This window comes from Sus scrofa, unplaced genomic scaffold, assembly GCF_000003025.6.
Source record: "Sus scrofa isolate TJ Tabasco breed Duroc unplaced genomic scaffold, Sscrofa11.1 Contig905, whole genome shotgun sequence".
In the NCBI taxonomy this organism is placed as follows: domain Eukaryota; kingdom Metazoa; phylum Chordata; class Mammalia; order Artiodactyla; family Suidae; genus Sus; species Sus scrofa.
In genome coordinates this window covers 74,233-90,525 of record NW_018085344.1, presented here as the reverse complement: position 1 = coordinate 90,525, position 16,293 = coordinate 74,233, and the positions used below count along the sequence as shown (strand labels likewise).

Here is a 16,293-nt window from a genome sequence, read left to right as displayed (position 1 = left end):
CTCACTGCTGTTGGAATCTCATATATGACACCAACGAACTTATGTAGAAATGAGACTCAGACATAGAGAATGTATGGTTACCAACGGGAACAGCTGGGGGAGGAATAAATTAGTTGTTTGGGGTCAACATACACACTAGTATAGATAAACTCAGTAAGCATCAAGGCTCTCCTATACAACCTAAAAAACTATATTCAATAGCCTGTAATAACCTGCACGAGGTAAGGTACTCAAAGTGATACATGTATAACTGACACCCTTTGCAATACACCTGAAACACAGCACTGTAATTCACTATACTCCAATGGAATAGAAGTTAAAAAAAATGAATAGAGGAGTTCCCGCTCTGGGGCAACAGGATCAGTGGCATCTCTGGAGCCCTGGGACGTGGGTTTGACACCCATCTGGCACAGTGGGTTAAGGATCCAGCATTGTGATACAGGTTTCAACTGTGGCTCAGATCTGATCCCTGGCCTGGAAACTCCATATGCCTCAGGCAGCCACAATAAACAAACCTTCAAAAACTAAAAGAATTCTAAAATTTTTAAAAATAAGTTTTTTAATTCACAAAATATTTAAAGAAGGCATTTTAACAAGTGAACCCCTTCTGAACTAGACCTTTTTCACTGCCATCCTTACAGCCTTGTGAACCTTCCCAGCCAGGGTGTCACCATGCAGGGCTGGGCTGTTTCCCTAGGAGGGGAGACAGCTGTGTTCTGCTTCCTAATCAATCTCTGTCCAATCCCAGCCACCCTGGCCCTGTGGCCTCACCACCTGAAACAGAAGGACCATGCAGGGCAGGGAACAGGGCTCACACATCCCTGCAGGAAATGCAGCATCATCACTCCCAAATCAAGCTATAGGGGCAGAGCCCCCTGGACCCAGGGAGACCCTCCTGGATGACACAGCCATGGGGGGAGGAAGAATGACAAGGGCTGCCGAGAGAGGCCTGGGGGAGGCCACACAGGTGTGCACAGACACAGAGGGAAACACACATAAACGTACACAGACCTAAGAACATAGATGCCCAGGCACAGAATAAATATAGACACACACAGACCTATGAACACACAGATGTATAAGCAGACCCACAGATGCAGGAATAGAAACACAGACAGGAATATAGACACAGAATGTAAACACAGGGATCCAAAAACAGCAACAGATGCAGGGATATAGACACAAACCTATAAACACACATGGATGCAGTAAGGCAGTTGCTACACAGACACAGGTGCAGGAATAAAGTCAAACAAAGACAGGCTGATGCAGCAATGAACAGACACACACAGACAATTGCAGAGACTCTTAAGTGCAGGACCATAGATGCAGATACTTAAACACAGAGAGACCTGTACAGAGAGGGGTCCCCTTGCCCTCACAGGCTTTCCCAGCCAAGTGAGAAGACTTACAAGGGGTGAGAATTCCCTCAGAAGCCCACTCTCTCCACTCTGCACTGGGGTGACCTGCAGGTGACAAAGCCACTCAGCAGCTCTGCCCAGGTATCTGCTCCAATGGAGAGGACACAGCCCTGCCTTTCTGGCTGTTGCAGGAAGCCTGGGTGCCTCGCAGGAGCTCAGACCTGGGGGCCGAAAACCAAGATGCCAGCTGAGCAATAAAGACCCCTGAGCCCCTTGTCAGCTCCAGACATGGCCGGCAACACCAATGATTGAAACAAAGGGCTTATCAGACACAACTTAGAATAGATTTACAAGGAGATCCTGCTGAATAGCATTGAGAACTATGTCTAGATACTCATGTTGCAAGAGAAGAAAGGGTGGGGGAAAAAGGTAATTGTAATGTATACATGTAAGAATAACCTGACCCCCTTGCTGTACAGTGGGAAAATATTGATTAAAAAATAAAAAAAAAAAACACAAAGCCTCTTCCTGAATCCTCAGGTGCCCAAAACAACCGTCTTAGCATAGGAGAAACAGGGACCCTCAGAGTCACATTAAAATCAAAGACCAGGGAGTTCCTGTCGTGGCTCAGCGGAAACCAATCTGACGAGCATCCATGAGGATGCAGATTCAATCCCTGGCCTTGCTCAGTGGGTTAAGGATGCCAAGTTGCCTTACACTGTGGTGTAGGTCGCAGATGCAGCTGGATCCCAAGATGCTATGGCTGTGGTGTAGACCACTGGCTACAGATCCAATTCGACCCCTGCCTTGGGAACCTCCATATACCTTGGGTGAGGCCAACAACACACACACACACACAATCAAAGACCACAAACAAGGCCCGTGAAACCCATCTGGTCATGAAACCCTGAGGTCACCCCAACGTCTCATGGTCACGCCATCCCCCACACGGGATTCTTCAAATGCACACTTTTTCCTTTTAGGGCTGGATCTGTGTCACTTGGAGGTTCCCAAGCCAGGGGTCGCTCTGGAGCCGAGGCTACTGGTCACACCACAGCCACAGCCTTGCTGGATCAGACCTTTGTCTGTGACCTACATACACCACAGCTCACAGCAAGGCCGGATCCTTAACCAACTGATCGAGGCCAGGGATTGAACCCATGTCCTCACGGATACGAGTCATTCCTGCTGAGCCACTGCAGGAACTCCTGCACGCTCTTGTCGATTCCTCAAAGCCACAGGGCGTTGGCTTCGCCCAGACCATGTGCAGAATCTTGAGCTAAGAAAATGCTTCTCTTTGACAAGATCCCAACGCCCAGACCCTGAGCTACCCTGCACATCCCGCCTTAACACCGGGTCGCCCTGGGTCAGTCACAGGGACTCATGATCTAGGGGCGTTTCACAAAGTTGAGGCCTCACGGTGCTTCTGCCACCCAATGTGGGGCGTTTCCACACCAAGGAATCCCCCAGTTCCCTTTGGACCCCAGCTGAGTGTCCTCTACTACAATTCACCTCGGAAACGACCCCCTAGTTGGCACCAACCCAGCAGGGAAGGGCCCAGCCCCCAGGACTGGCCCCACCTCACCAACAACCACAGGCAGGGGCCCAGGTCACCCCCACTTCTGTCCAACCTCCTGCAGACACAGGATCCCCGAGCCCCCACCACACAGAACTCGGGCAACATGGGACTTCTCTGCTGCTCATCAAGGGGGGAACAGCCAGAGGGGGAGCAAGATCTGGGGGACCCCCACGTGCAGAAGTTGCTGTCCCTCTGGATCTTGGGGTGCAACACCCTCCCAACTGTGGGCTCCCCAACCCAGAAGCCAAGTCCCTTTTGTAGGGAGGTTGCCCTTGGCAGGACTGAGAAGCCTTGGCCACTTGGCAGCTCTGGAGGCTGGGGCTAAAAAGCCAACCTTCTAACCTCTAGGTGGGTTCCCCAGGCAACCAGCCCTGCCTCATTAGCATAAATCTCATTTGAATAAACTCATTTGCATCAACAAGTGAGCCTGGGTTTCTCAGGAATAATCAGAGAGGCTCTGCTCAAAGGTATCTCTCAGGAAATGGCTAGGGTTTTAGGAGCTGTGTGCCAGGGACCAGATCAGCCCTGTATCCAGTCATGAGTGTCCTTATAACAGGCAAGAGACAAGAGCAGCCATAGGAAGGGTCTGAGAGGAGGTCCTCCTGGATGAGGGGACCCTCCCTCCAAGGACAGTGTGCTAAGAGACACAAGAGGAAACACAGAGAAGCCACGGGAAGACGGAGGCATAGCCAGGACGGAGGTGACCACTACCCCAGGGCTGCCTGGAGCCCCCAGAAGCTGGAAGAGGCAGGAAGGACCCTCCCCTGGCGCCTCTGAAGGGAGCACAGCCCTGGGACCCCTTGACCTCAGACCACACGAAACCAATTTATAGAGCAAAGAAAACCCATCTCCACTTCCCTGAGAATCAACCCAGGCAAAGTTCTGCGGCAGGAATGCACCTGTCGGGAGAATCCAGAGACCGGGAATGAGTTATTTACAGAGACGGTGAGCCTCAGCCTTGCAAAAGCAGGGCATCTGCTCTTAGACGGTCGGGCACACTGACTCATCCCCAGGGTTGTCCTCTCTTTCCTGTGTCAGACACAAGTCATACAACACTGTCCCGAGATGTAAATGGGGCACGTCATTCCCATCAGACCCAAAACGGGTTTAAATCTGTGCCTGCTCTGCACCAGCCACCCCACCTCAGTCAGCAGGACAAGTGAAGCCCTTTGTCCTTTTCTAACAGCCATGAAAACACCCGAGGGTTTGAAGCAGGTACAGGCACGAATTAATTGGTGTTTTGGAGAAATCACTCTGATTAAAGAGAGAAGAGCGGCTAACAGGGGAAAGGGTGAGATCTCGGAGGTCTGCCAGGAGGAGGTGTTTGATGGAAAAGCAGAAACACATTTCCTTGTTAAAGTAGATTACTTCTTGCTCATAGTGCTTCTGACACCAGCGTGGGGCATTTCCACACCAGGGAATCCTCCAGTTCCCTTCGGACCCCAGCTGGGGGTCCTCCAATTCAGTTCACCTCAGAAAGGGCCCCCAGTGGGCGAAGACTCAGCAGAGAAGGGCCCAGCCCCCAGGACCACCCCCACCTCACTAACCACCGGCGGGGACCCAAGTCTCCCACACTTCTGTCCAACCTCCTGCACATGGAGGGTGCCCCCCAGAACTCAGGAAACACGAGACTTACCTGTTGCTCAGCAAGGGGTGCACAGCCAGTCGGGAAGCGGAGCGCAAGGCGGTGTGGGTCTCACGTGCTGGAACTTCTGTCTCCATGGAATTGGGGTGCAGCCCCCTCCCAACTGTGGGCTCCCCAATCCAGATGCTCTCTGAACCCTCGTTTTAGGGAGGTTCCCCTCCGTAGGGCTGATTAAAGGCTTGGCCCCTCAACAGCTCTGGAGGTTGGGGGTGGAGCTAAAAAAGGCTTTTCATAACCTGGTTGGTTTCTCTGCCAACCAGTCCTGCCTCATTGGCATAACCTGGTGAGCTTGGGATTCATAGGAAAAACCAGGGATGCTCCGCTCGAGGGGTCAAGACATTGCTATGGTTTTAAGACCTGTGTGCCAGGGACCAAATCCTCGTGGATGAGGTGACTACATTTAGGGGCCACCAAGTGTCGTAAGAGAGAAGGCACAGAGCAGCCACAGGAAGGGTCTGAGAGGAGGTCCTCCTGGATGAGGTGGGCCCTCCATCCAAGGACAGTGTCCTCCTAAGAGACACAAGAGGAAACAGAGGAGAAGCCACGGGAAGATGGAGGCAGAGACGGGAGAGAGGTGGCCTCCAGCCGAGGGCTGCCTGGAGCCCCCAGAGGGAGCCTCCTTCTGGAGGGAGCAGCCCTGGGACCCCTTGACCTCAGATGTCTGGTCCCCAGGATGGAGGAGGGTGGGTTCCTGTGGTTTGAACCCACGTGATTTGTGCTCATTATCACCCCCACCCCCCCCAAAACCAATTTACAGAGCAAAGACCAATCTCTACATACATCAGAATCAACACATGACAATTAACTTGCAGAGATACACCTGTCAGGAAAAGCGAGCCAGGTAACTGTTTACAGAGGTGAGCCTCAGCCTTGAAAAAGCCAAGTGTCTGCTCTTAGCCGGTCGGCCACAGGACTAGTCCCCAGTGTTGTCACCTCTTCCCTGTGTCAGACCCAAGTCATGAAATAGTGTCCACATCGTGATGCCTTAGAACCCTGATTATAACCTGAGAGGTACCTGGGGGAGGGCGATGCCACCAGCCCCAAAGCCTGTTCCAAATCCATGCCTGCCCTGCACCAGCCACCCTGCCTCGGTCAGCAGGACAGGTGAAGCCATTTGTCCATTTCTAACTTCCATGAAAACCACAGAGTGTCTGAAGCAGGTATGAACACGCCTTAATTGGTTTCTAGAGACTTCGATTAGAGAGAACTGGTAATAGAGAAAGGGCGAGATCTCGGAGGTCTGGCAGAAGGAGGTGTTTGTGGAAAAGCAGAAACACATTTCACTGTTAAAGGAAAATTATTTCCATACTCACAGCACTTCTGACACCCAGCATGGGGCACTTCCACACCAAGGAATCTCCCAGTTCCCCTCGGATACTAGCTGGGTGTCCTCCAATTCAATTCACCTCGGATACGACCCCGAGTTGATGCAAACCTGTGTCGAGAGGAAGCCCCAGGCCCCACTACTGTCCCCACCTCACCACCAACCACAGGCGGGGGGGTCCAGATCACCCACACTTCTGTCCCAACTCCTACGCAGTCCCCACAGCCCCCTCCCACACAACACAGGAAACAAGCGACTTACCTGTTGCTCATAAAGAGGTCAACACCCAGAAGAGGAGGGCAAGAGCAAGGTTTGGGGAGTCCCCACGTGCAGGACCTTGTCTTCATGGAGTTTGGGGTGCAGCACCCTCCCAACTGTGGGCTCCCCACTCTGGAAGCTCTATGAACCACTTTTTAGGGAGCTTCTGCCAAGTAGGACTGGTTCAAGCCTTGGCCCCTCAGCAACTCCCGAGGTTTGGGGTGGAGCTTAAAAAGCCAACCCTTGAATCACCTGGTGGTTCCTTTGGCACCCAGCCCACCTCATTAGCATAAACCACATTAGCATGAACACAGGTGTGCTTGGGTTTCTTAGAAATAAAAATATGCTCTCCTCAAAGGGATCACTCAAGAATTTGCTATGGTTTGGGGAGCTGTGTGCAAGGAACAGGTCCTCATGGATGAAGGTGGGCCCTAAATCCAGTAAGAAGTGTGCTTAGAACCACAGACAAGATACAGAGGAGAAGCCCTGGTCAGCCAATCAGGTGAAGCCATCTGTCTTTTTCTAACAGGCAGGAAAAGGGCCAAGCGGTCTAAGCAGGTACAGGCACCATCTGATTGGTGTTTGAGATGACTGGCTCTGATGAGACAAGAAAGGCAGGCTTACATGGCGAAGGGAGAAATCAGGGAGGTCCTCCAGGTGGAGGTGTTTGCTCGAAAGCCGTAACACACTGATCATTGTTAAAGTTGTTTCTCTGCTCACAGGGCTTCTGACACCCAGTGTGGGGCGTTTCCACACCAAGGAAACTTCTAGTTCCCTTCTGACCCCAGCTGGGTGTCCTACCAATCAATTCAACTCTGAAACGACCCTGAGTTGGTACCAGTGTGTATTGAGATGGGGCCCCAGACCCCCAAGACTCTCCCCACCAACCACAGGTGAGGGTCCAGGTCACCCACACTTCTGTCCCAACTCCACCACAGGCTCCCCACAGCCCCCCGCAAACACTTGACTTACCTGTTGCTCATAAAGAGGTCAACACCCACAGGAGGAGGGCGAGGCTGGGGTAGTGCCACGTGCAGGAGCTTGTCTTCATGGAGTTTGGGGTGCAGCACGCTCCCAACTATGGCCTCCCCAATCTGGAAGCTCTATGAACCGCTTTTGAGGGAGCCTCTGCCAAGTAGGACAGGTTCAAGCCTTGGCCCCTCAGCAACTCCCGAGGTTTGGGGAGGAGCTTAAAAAGCCAACTCTTTAATCACCTTGTTGGTTCCTCTGGCAACCAGCCCCACCTCATTAGCATAAATCACATTAGCATGAGCACAGGTGTGCTTGGGTTTCTTAGGAAAAGCAAGAGATGCTCTCCTCAAAGGGATCAAGAAATTGCTAACTTTATTCGAGCTCTGTGCAAGGGACCATATTCTCAATGATGAATTGCTCTCTCAATCGAATAATATGTTTACCACAAAAGAGATGACGCAGAGCCAAAGCCACAAGAAGATGGAGCCAGAGATGAAAGGGAGGTGGCCACCAGCCCAGGGCCACCAGGAGCCCCCAGACCTGGAAGGGGCAGGAAGGTTCCTCCCTGGAGCTTCTGGGGGGTACACAGCCCTGGAACCCCTTGGCCTTAGACCTCTGCTGTCCATGTTGGGGGAGGATGGGTACTGTGGTTTTAACCCATACGATTTTTGTGGTCATTTATTAATACCACCCCAGAAAACCAAGTTTCAGAGCAAAGACTACAAATCACAGGTGTTACTGTGACTTCGAGACTCAACACATGCCATCTTACATTGCAGAGACCCACCTGTCAGGAGAAACCAAAAAACAGGCAGCTTTATTTCCAGAGATGTGAGCCTCAGTCTTGCAAAAGCAAAGTGTCTGCTCTTAGATGGTTGGGCACAAGGACGAGTCCCCAGTGTTGTCATCCCTTCCCTTTGTCACACACAAGTCATGAAATAGTGTCAACGTCATAAAGGCATAGCACACAGATTATAACCTGAGATGGACCAGGGGAGGTGGTTGCCACCAGCCCCAAAGCGTGTTCCAAATCCTTCCCGCCCTGCACCAGCCACCCCGCCTCCATCAGCAGGACAGGTGAAGCCATTTGTCCTTTCCTAACAACCATGGAAACCACCGAGGGTTTGAAGCAGGTTCAGGAATGATCTACCTGGTGTTTTCGAGAATTCACTGATTACAGAGAAAAAAATGGCTAACAGGGGAAAAGGTGAAATCTCAGACATCTGCCAGGAGGAGGTGTTTGATAGAAAAGCGGAAACACATTTCACTGTTACAGGAAAATTACTTCCCTGCTCACAGCACTTCTGACACCCAGCGTGGGGCATTTCCACACCAAGGCGTCCTCCACTTCCCTTTGGACCCCAGCTGGGTGTCCTCCAATCAATTTACCTCTGGAAGGACCCCGAGTTGGAGCAAACGTGTATTGAGAGGAGGCCCCAGGCCCCCAGGACTGTCCCCACCTCACCACCAAACACAGGCAGCATCCACGTCACTCACACTTGTGTCCAAACTGAGACGGGGTCCCCACAGCCCCCCACAAACACTTACCTGTTGCTCATAAAGAGGTCAACACCCACAGGAGGAGAGCGAGGGCAAGGTTGGGGGAGTCCCCACGTGCAGGACCTTGTCTTCATAGAATTTGGGGTGCAGCACCCTGCCACATGTGGGCTCCCCAATCTGGAAGCTCTATGAACCCCTTTTTAGGGAGCTTCTGCCAAGTAGGACTGATTAAAGCCTTGGCCCCTCAGCAACTCCCGAGGTTTGGGGTGGAGCTTAAAAAGCCAACCCTTTAATCACCTTGTTGGTTCCTCTGGCAACCAGCCCCACCTCATTAGCGTAACTCGCAAGAGCATGAACACAGGTGTGCTTGGCTTTCTTAGGAAAAACCAGAGATGCCCTGCTCAAAGGCATCAAGAAAGTTTTATTGTTTTAGGAGCTGTGGGCCAGGGACCAGGTCCTCATGGAGGAAGATGCTCCCTAATCCGTAACAAGGGGCTTGTAACAAAAGGACCATGCAGAAAGGCCATGGGAGACGGAGGCAGAGACAGGAGTGAGGTGGCCACCAGCCAGGGCCACCTGGAGCCCCCAGAAGTTGAAGAGGCAGGACGGACCCTCCCCGGGGCCTCTGGAAGGAGCGCGGCCCTGGGACCCCTTGACCTCAGGCATTTACTCTCCAGGCTGGGGGAGGGAGGGTTCCTGGGGTTTTACCCACATGATTTGTGGTCCTTTATTATCACAACCTCCCCCACACACACCTGAAACCAATTTATAGAGCAAGGAAAATCATCTCTCATTCCATGACAGTCAACATTGAAAATTAAATTTCATAGACACACCTGTCAGGAGAAACCAAAAAACAGCCAACTATTTACTTATAGACTCTGTGAGCCTCAGCCTTGCAAAAGCAAAGCATCTACTCTAAGACGGTTGGGTACAGGGATGATTCCCCAGTGTTGTCACCTCTTCCCTGTGTCAGACATAAGTCATGAAGTATTGTCAAGGTCATGAAGCCACAGCACAGATTATAACCTGAGATGTACCAGGGGAGGTGGTTGCCACGAGCCCAAAGTGTATCCAAATCTGTGCCCGCCCTTCACCAGCCACCCCGCCTCAGTCAGCAGGACAGGTGGGGCTGTTTGTCCTTTTTCTAACAGCCATGAAATCCACCGAGGGTCTGAAGCACATGAGGACAGGATTCAATTCGTGCTTTACAGACTCCACTCTAATTAGAGAAGAATGGGTAACGGGGAGAAGGCTGAGATCTCGGAGGTCTGCCAGGAGGAGATGTTTGTGGAAAAATGGAAACACATTTCACTGTTACAGGAAAATTATTTCCCTGCTCACAGCACTTCTGACACCCAGCGTGGGGCATTTCCACACCAAGGCATCCTCCAGTTCCCTTTGGACCCCAGCTCGGTGTCCTCCAATTTACCTCTCAAGGGACCCCAAGTTGTGGCAAACGTGTATTGAGAGGGGGTCCCAGGGCCCCAACACTGTCCCCCCTCACTACCAACCACAGGCAGGATCCAGGTCACCCACACTTCTGTCCCAACTCCACCACAGGCTCCCCACAGCCCCCACAAAACACTTGACTTACCTGTTGCTCATAAAGAGGTCAACACCAGAAAAGAAGGACAAGAGCAAGGTGGGGGAGTCCCCACGTGCAGGAGCTTGTCTTCATGGAGTTTGGGGTGCAGCACCCTGCCAACTGTGGACTCCCCATCTGGAAACTCTATGAACCGCTTTTGAGGGAGCTTCTGCCAAGTAGGACTGGTTATAAGCCTTGGCCTCTCAGCAACTCCCGAGGTTTGGGGTGGAGCTTAAAAAGCCAACCCTTGAATCACCTGGTGGGTTCCTGTGGCAACCAGCCCACCTCATTAGCATAAACCGCATTAGCATGAACACAGGTGTGCTTGGGTTTCTTAGGAAAAACCACAAGAGATGCTCTCCTCAAAAGGATCAAGAAATTGCTACGGTTCTTCGAGCTCTGTGCAAGGGACCAGGTCCTTAAGAATGAAGATGCTCCCTCAGTCAAATAACCATGTTTATCGCAAAAGAGATGACACACAGCCGAAGCCACAAGAATATGGAGCCAGAGATGGGAGGGAGGTGGCCACCAGCCCAGGGCCAGCTGGAGCCCCCAGACCTGGAAGGGGCAGGAAGGACCCTCCCCTGGGGCCTCTGGAGGAGTGGGGTTCTGGGATCCCTTGACCTCAGATGCCTGGTCTCCAGACTGGGGGAAGGTGGGTTCCTGGAATTTTAACCCACGTTATTTGTGGTCCTTTATTAGCACAAGCTCCACTCCACCCACCTGAAACCAATTTATAGAGCAGAGAAAAATCATTCCATGAGAATCAGCAAATGGAAATTACATTGCAGAGATACACCTGTGGGAGAAACCCCTAAACATGTATTTATTTATAGAGTCTGCAAACATCAACCTTGCAAAGCAAAGCGTCTGCTCTTAGATGTTTGGGCACAAGAACTAGTCCCCAGTGTTGTCACCTCTTCCCTGTGTCAGACCAAGTCATGAAATATTGTCAAGGTCATGAAGCCACAGCAGAAAGTTTATAATCTTAGATGTACCACCAGCCCCAAAGCGTGTTCCAAATCCGTGCCTGCCCTGCACCAGCAACCCCACCTTGGTCCCTGGGACAGGTGAAGCCTTTTGTCCTTTTCTAACAGCTATGATATCCACCGAGGGTGTGAAGCACATGAGGACAGGATCTAATTGGTGTTTTACAGACTCCATTCTGATTATAGAGAGAAGAATGAATAACGGGGAGAAGGGTGAGACTCGGAGATCTGCCAGGAGATGTTTGATGGAAAAGTGGAAACAGATTTAATTGTTAAAGGAAAAATATTTCCCTGCTCACAGTTTACCTGACACCCAATCTGGTGCATTTTGACGCCAAGGAATCCTCCAGCTCCCTTTGGACCCCAGCTGGGTGTCCTCCAATTTCATTAACCTCTGAACGGACCCCAAGTTTGTATAAATGCCAAGTGGGGGCACAGCCCTGGAGGACGGACCCCCCCCATCACCACCAACCACAGACGGGGGTCCAGGTCACCCACACTTCTGTCCAACACCCCCCTACCCCATCCAGAAGGTCCCCATGGCCCAACCCTCAGAACTCAGGTAACAATTGACTTACCTGTTGCTGATAAAGCGATGAAAAGCCAGAAGGGGAGGGGGAGAGTGAGGTTTGGGGGTGGTGGTCTATCCCAAAGAAGCAAGAGATTCTGTCCCCATGGAGTTTGGGGTTCAGCACCTTCCCAACTGTGGGCTCCCCACCCCAGAAGCTCTCTGAAGCTCATTTTTAGGGGGTTTGCACTACTCAGGACTGATTAAAGCCTTGGCTTCTCAGCAGCCCTGGAGGTTGGGGGTGGAGCTAAAGAAGCCAACCCTTTCATCACCTGGTTGGTTCCCCTGGCAACCAGTACCAGCTCATTAGCATAAACAGGTGAGCTTGGATTTCTCTGGAAACACCAGTGATGCTCTGCTTAAAGGGATCAAGAAATTGCTAAGGTTTTTTGAGCTCTGTGCCAGGGACAATGTTCTCAAGGATGAAGATGCTCCCTAAATGGAATAACTATGTTTATCACAAAAGAGATGACAGAGCAGAAGCCACAGGAAGATGGAGCCAGAGCCGGGAGGGAGGTGGCCACCAGCCCAGGGTCAGCTGGAGCCCCCAGAAGCTGGAAGAGGCAGGAACACCTCCCTGGAGCTTCTGGAGGGAACAGGGCCCTGGGACCCCTTATCCTTAGACCTCTTGCTCTCCAGGATGGGGGAGGATGGATACTGTGGTTTTAACCCATGTGATTTGTGGTCATTAACACAACCCCACAAACCAAATTACAGAGCAAAGACTACAAATCACAAGTGTTACTGTTACTTCCTTGAGCCTCAACACATGCAATCTTACATTGCAGAGACACACCTGTCAGGAGAAACCAAAAAACAGGTAGCTTTATTTCCAGACACTGTGAGCCTCAGTCTTGCAAAAGCGAAGTGTTTGCTCTTAGATGGTTGGGCACACCGACAAGTCCCCAGTGTTGTCATCCCTTCCCTGTGTCAGACAGTAGTAATACAACACTGTCAACGTCGTGAAGCCATAGCACACAGATTATAACCCAAGATGTACCAGGGGGAGGTCGCAGCCAGCAGCCCCAAAGTGTGTTCCAAATCCGTGCCCACCCTGCACCAGCCACCCCGCTTGGGTCAGCAGAACAGGTGAAGCCATTTGTCCTTTCCTAACAGCCATGGAAACCACCAAGGGTTTGAGCAGGTTCAGGAATGATCTAATTGGTGTTTGAGCTGACTGCTTCTGACTTTTCAAGAAAGAAAGGCTCACAGGGAAAGGGAGAAATCAGGGAGGTCCTCCAAGTGGAGGTGTTTGCTCAAAAGGCGAAAATACATTGTTCATTATTAAAGAAAAATTGTTTCTCTGCTCACAGCGCTTCTGACACCCAATGTGGGGCCTTTCCACCGCGAGGAATCCTCCAGTTCCTTTCGGAACCCAGCTGGGTGTCCTCCAATTCAATTCACCTCAGATACAACCCCGAGTTTCTGGAAATATGTATCAAGAGTGGGGCTCAGTCCCCCAGGACTGCTCCCACTTTCACACCAACCACAGGTGGAACCCAGGTCACCCACACTTCTGCACAACCGCCTACAGACAGAAGGTTCCCACCTGCCTCCCCCCAGAACTCAGGGGGGAACTCTGATAAAGGGGTGAACAGCCAGAGGGGGAGGGCGAGGTTGAGGGGGGAGTGGGTGGGGGTCCCATATGTAGGAGCTTCTGTCTCCGTGGAGTTTGGGGTGCAGCACCCTCCTAGCTGTGGTCTCCCCAACCCAGAAGCTCTCTGAACCAACATTGTAGAGAGCTTCCCCTCGGCAAGACTGATTAAAGCCTTGGCCCCTAAGCAGCTCTGGAGGTTGGGGGTGGAGCTAAAAAAGCCAACCCTTTCCTCACCTCGTTGGTTCCTCTGGCAACCAGCCCCACCTCATTAGCAGAAACAGATGTGCTTGGGTTTCTTAGGAAAACCAAAGAAGTTCTGCTCAAAGGGATCAAGAAATTGCTGTTTATTTTTTTAGGAGCTGTGTGCCAGGGACCAGGTCCTCCTGGAGGAAGATGCTCCCTAAATCCAATAACAAGTGGGCTTATAACAGAGAACACACAGAGGAGAGGCCACGGGAAGGGTCTGAGAGGAGCTCCCCCTGGATGAGGGGTCCCTCCATCCAAGGACAGTGTCCTCCTAAGAGACACAAGATGAGACACAGACACACAGGAGAAGCCACAGGAAGATAGAGGCAGAAACAGGAGGGAGGCGGCCACCACCCCAGGGCCGCCTGGAGCCCCCAGACGCTGGAAGAGGCAGGAAGGACACTGCCCTGGAGCCTCTGGAGGGAGCACAGGGGATATAGGGGTTTTGCACCCCAAAATGTTGCCCACAAAGCAGAGCCTCAATATATACATATATGTAGACACATATACACACATGGGAATATCAGCATAGAAAACAATGAATAATGCCATTTGCAGCAACGTGGTTGGAACTAGAGATTCTCATACTAAGTCAGTCAGACAGAGACAAATACCATATGATATCACTTACATCTGGAATCTAAAGTCTGGCACAAATGAACCTGTCTACAGAACAGACACAGAGCCACAGACACGGGGAACAGACGTCTGGTGGCCAAGGGGGAGGGAGTGGGATGTCCGGGAGTTTGGGGCTGGTAGATGCAAACGAGGACACTGAGAATGGATGAGCCATGAGGTCCTGCTGTCCAGCACAGGGAACTCTACCCGGTCTCTCGGGATAGACCAGGATGGGAGAGAATATGTAGAATCTAAAATACGGCACAAATGAACCATCTACAGAACAGACACAGACTCACGGACATGGGGAAGAACCTTGTGGTTGCCAAGGGGATGAGGTGGGCTGGACGGGGAGTTTGGGGTCAGTAGATGCCAAGTATGACATTGAGCATGGATAAGAATATCGCTTATATCTGGAATCTAATAGATGGCACAAATGAACCTTTCACAGAAGAGAAAATCATGGACTTGGAGAACAGACTTGTGGTTGCCAAGAGGGAGGAGGAGGGAGGGGGCGGATGGGGAGCTTGGGGTTCATGGATGCAGACTATTGCCTTTGGAGTGGATGAGCAATGGGATCCTGCTGTGTCGCACTGGGAACTCTGTCCAGTCACTTGTGATGGAGCATGATCATGGGAGAAAAAAGAATGTATACATGTATGTGTGGCTGGGTCACCATGAAAACTAACACAACACTATAAACCAGCTCCCACAGGAAAAAATCATTATATAAAATAAAAGAGAGAGCGAGAGAGAATGAAATAGCAGGAGCTCCCGATGTGATGTAGTGAAATGAATGTGACTAGGAACCATGACGTTTCGGGCTCCATCTCTGGCCTCGCTCAGTGGGTTAAGGATCTGGCTTCCGTGCATTGGGGTGTAGATTGCAGATGCAGCTGGGATCCAGCGTGGCTCTTGGTTGTGGTGTAGACCTGCAGTCTCAGCCCCAAATCCACCCCTAGCCTGGGAATCTCCATATGCTGTGGGTGTGGCCCCAAAAAGCCAAAAAAAAAAAAAAAAGCGGTAAGTGTGCATCTGATGCAATGCAGTTATCAGACCTTGTTTGTGGGCTTTAATGATTTTAACCCAGCTCTCTGAGGGTCTCCATTTTTCCTACATTAAGACAATTGTTTTGGGTGCCTGAGGATTCAGGGAGGGGCTGTGTTTACTCATGTGTGTCGCCAGCCGTTTCGTGAGCTGGCAAGGAGCCCAGGTGTCTTTTCTGCTCAGCCAGCACCTCAGCCTTCAGCCCCCAGGGCTGAGCACCTGCTGTGTGTGCAGGGCACCCAGGCCTCCCGCAGCAGCGGGGAACATGGGGCTGTGGTGTCTCCGTTGGAACAAATTGCTGTGCAGAGCAGCTGAGGGGCTCTGTCACCCACAGGTCACCCCAGAGCATGGTGCAGAGTCTGGGCTTCTGAGTGAATTCCCCCCCTCGTGAGTCTCCTCACTTTGCCGTGAAAGCTTCTGAGGGTGAGATACATAGCCCCTCTCTATGTATCTGTGACGGTGGTTGTCCTGCATCTGTGAGTCTCTGAGTGTGTCTGTGTGTATGTGTTTATTCCTGCATCTCTGCATCTGGGTGTGACTATATTTATTCCTGCACCTGTGTGTGTCTGTGATGCATCTGTCTGAGCCTTTATTACTGTATTGGTGTACGTCTGCAATTGTGTCTATTTACTCCTGCATCTGTGTGTCTGTGTGTGACTATATTTATTCATCATGCACCTGTGTGTCTGTGTTTATAGGTCTGCGTGTGTATTTATTCCTGCGTCTGGGCATCTGTGTTCATAGGTCTGGGTGTGTCCCTCTGTGTCTGTGCACATCCCTGTGGCCACCCCCACCCTCAAGCCTCTCCCTGCAGCCCCTTGTCATCCCCCCTCCTTCCACAGCTGTGTCACCCAGGATGGTCTCTCTGGGCCCAGGGGCTCTGCCCTGAAGCTTGATTTGGGGGCGATGCTGCATTTCCTGCAGTGCTGTGTGAGCCCTCTTTCCTGCTGTGCAGGGTCCTCCTGTTTCAGGCAGTGAGGACATGGGGCTGGGGTGGCTGG

At 51.7% G+C, this 16,293-nt stretch overlaps 1 long non-coding RNA gene across 1 annotated transcript in view; it reads right to left on the bottom strand.

The window, feature by feature from the left end:
- The window catches only part of LOC110259143, a 28,009-nt gene extending 17,233 nt beyond the window's left edge, over window positions 1–10,776 (bottom strand). The window contains exon 1 of the long non-coding RNA XR_002341339.1: window positions 10,237–10,776. This is a non-coding gene — a long non-coding RNA (uncharacterized LOC110259143). The remainder of the gene's footprint in view (window positions 1–10,236) is intronic.
- Window positions 10,777–16,293: the final 5,517 nt, after the last annotated feature.